The 3,275-nt window shown below is 45.1% G+C and overlaps 1 long non-coding RNA gene across 2 annotated transcripts; it reads right to left on the reverse strand.

Moving 5' to 3' along the window:
* Window positions 1–237: 237 nt before the first annotated feature.
* Window positions 238–1,403, reverse strand: LOC119281851. Of its 2 annotated transcripts, none has more exons than XR_005138566.1 (3): window positions 957–1,403; window positions 799–892; window positions 238–542 (listed from the first exon to the last, which is right to left on the reverse strand). It is a non-coding gene; the product is annotated as an uncharacterized LOC119281851 (long non-coding RNA). The 2 variants fall into 2 exon arrangements; XR_005138567.1 differs by having other exon boundaries at window positions 238–604.
* Window positions 1,404–3,275: the final 1,872 nt, after the last annotated feature.

Here is a 3,275-nt window from a genome sequence, read left to right on the forward strand (position 1 = left end):
GGCCCGGCACTACATTGATTTGTGTTTTCTTCACTGTCTCAAAGAAGAATTATTTGTTCAATGTCTGACCCGTGAGAGGGCTTCATGGTTTAAAGATTGTCCTGCCAGTATGTCTCTCCTGATCTGTGTGCATAATCAGAGAAGGGATTGTGTAAATTGATTTTGTGGGCGCCTTCTTGAACACTGCAAGATTAAGATTAGAAATTATCTCTTTAAGTTCATCTGTATCACCTACTACATCTGAAAGGAAGACAAAAATTATTAGCAGATACTCGCGACGCGCTAGGGCGTCCTGCTCAGCCCCTTCTGGCACTCGTCCTCGCTGAGCACCACCAGCAGCAGGCGCACCACCGGCACCTTGGCGTCTCCTCCTCACGACGCCTCCGCGCTGCAAGCCCTAACAGGATATCCTCCTCTGCCTCGTTGCGCCCGCAGGCGGTGGTGGTCACTTGGTCAGGAACGTTTGGATCACTTGGTCAGGAACGTTTGGATCTGCTCCAGCCTTCTACAAGCACTTGACGAATCCGATGTTGCCACGGTGGCTGCATGCTAACAACAGAGGGATCACTCCACTGAATCCACCGGCATCAACATTAGCCCCACCCTAGGTAACATTTCCACGCGAGAAATCAATATGCGCAATTCATGTGGAAATTCTATGGAACTCCAGCGATCCAAGCATTGCAAGTGATACTTCAAAAATAACCGTCATGTCGCGACAATGCAAATACCAAGTATGATTTATGCAATCAACGGGAACTTGGAGATCAATTAGCAGAAGATAAAGTATTGTAGCACCTCAATGAGCAGCTTCATGCATTCCACGGAGCCACCACAAGAAGCGATGAGATGAGACCAAGGGTGTGAAGACACGGCTGGCGAATTTGTTCGGCTGCAAAATTGCAAACTGGTCAGCCTTGAACAAAATGCACGCACCATACAACGGCCGGACATACATCACCGTGCCGCGGATCCTCCCCTCCATACACGAATCCTTGTTCTTCCCCGTCAACAGTCACATGCAAGCAGTGGACGACCGCCGGGTCACAGATCTGACGGCCAGGAGAACCTCCCAGCTCCCACGCGTGCATCCCGTAGACGCCTCCTGCCCCAGGCGCTCGATCCCTGGATTGGGAGAGCCACCCGACGTTGCACTGACGACCTCGAAGCCTCTCGGCGTCGGTGATCTATCGGACGGAGGCGGCCAGTAGTGGGCGGTGGCAGCAATGACGCGCGAGAGAGAGATGGGGAAAAGGGAGATAATCCAGCGAACTAGAAACGGAAAGGGATGGCGATCTCGGACCTCAGCGGCGGCGATCACGGATCTCGGCAGCGGTGAAGGGCTCCACGATGGGGCGGCGAAGGGCTCCACGATGGGGGCGGCGAAGGTGCTTCACGGTCGACCTAGCAAATAGATCGATGGGAGCTGCGTCCTATGTTATTTTCCTTATGTGCGAGATGGCGTGAAAAATCGGTGATGGGAGAAGAGACGGAAAAAAACCGACAAAGGTGGGAGAAGGACGAAAAAAAACCAGCGAAAAAAAAATCATGGAGACTATTCACCAACTGAGACATTAGGAGTATAGATATGGTTGCCGGCTGGATGCTTGCTGCCTAACTTCATTGTGGCCTTCATGTTAGTTTTTGGTGACATGTAGCTTCCTCGTGTTAGCTTCATTTCCTTTTGGATTACCTCTTACCCTCAATTAATGGATCGACTCACTGAATTAGGTTCTACAATGTACGTACTACTACATACTAGAACATAAAAGCGCGCGTTGCTGCGCCCGTCCATTATAAGGTAGGATGAGAAAAATATAGTAGTATATTTGACTAATACAGTTATCTGAAAAATATGTAGATATTAAATTTAGAAAATCTCTTATGAACATTGCTTGGGTCAGTGACGTAGAGCAAGGAAAATAATTGTATGTTTTGATCAAGCTAGCAGATATTTTGATTTCACAATACTGCCGGTTCAAATGAGTCACACTAATGCTACATACATATTATCATGGTATTTACAAAGTATCTGTTCTAAACTGAGCACCCCATGTATCATGGGCAGATCTATGTCCCTCTAGTGCTAGATAATTTTCTATAGCGAGTTTGTATTAAAAATTGAAAATAATAAGATCATAGACACTCCAGGCTTCCGAGAATTTTCTAGGTTAGTCAATGCGTTCTGAATTCAATGGGCTCCAGCTTGTACATGCGCACTTGTGACTTCAGCTCACCTTCCCATGACTTCGTTATTCGCTTAAAGAGTTGTACCTCCTTTGTTTCAAAAAAATAAATAAAGAGTTGTACCTCGGATGCTCTATGAAACAAAAACTCCTCATTATATCATCTGTTAACATTGGTTCCTGCATATTTCAATCAGGACATAAATCTATACAGCAAAACAGAAATGTTCATAGTCTCAAAATGTGAGGATAAGAGAAGGTTGGTAGAGAGATAACTTACAGGAACTCAATTATATTGCTCTTGTAAATCATAAAGCTTAGAATGAAACTGGGAAGGCTCTAGTACCATTCCTCTCATGGCTGTTTAGGCTCAGTATGAGACTGGGAAGGCTCTAGTGCGATTCTTTCCATGGCTGTTTTAAATAAAAAATAAGAGCACATTACCAAGAAAAGAACCTTTCAAGTTTCAAGGGTGCTGAAGTAATGGGCAATGACAAAACAAACCCTTATAAGACTCATAATAAGCTCTCGTGAGTAAACACAAGCTATAATCACCACAGTTGGCAAACCTCAAGGACCAAAAGAGCTACATCATCTGGAAGCATAGTAGAGGAATATTTGGACAATTGTTTTTGCATACGGAGATTTTAGCTCGACTGATGCAACCTTGAAATAGTGGACTAATCACAACCAAAAAATATCCTATAGAGCACAAGATAAATCGTCAATCCTTTTGGATTAAGATAAGTTAAGATTTCCCTTCTAAACACTAAAATTGGTACATAAAACATGCATCAGGAATGGTAAAGAGATCTTGCCTTATCATACATGATAGAAACATGGTCTACCAGAATCTAGTAGAGAAGATGGAGATTGTCTCATAATCTCTGGGCTCTTGATCTTTGCTGTGTTTGGTCATTGATCTCACGGTGCAGCCGAGAACGCTAGTTACTTTGTTGAGAGTCTAAACTAACAAACAACACAAGGAAGCGGATGCTAGTAGGGAAAAGACACGGCGCGTGCTTCCGCCGTGGCCGCCATGGAGCAGGACACGACATGGGAAAGTAAGAATCCACCATTGGGGGGGGG

The sequence above is a fragment of the Triticum dicoccoides genome, chromosome 3B (genome assembly GCF_002162155.2).
Source record: "Triticum dicoccoides isolate Atlit2015 ecotype Zavitan chromosome 3B, WEW_v2.0, whole genome shotgun sequence".
Classification (NCBI taxonomy): domain Eukaryota; kingdom Viridiplantae; phylum Streptophyta; class Magnoliopsida; order Poales; family Poaceae; genus Triticum; species Triticum dicoccoides.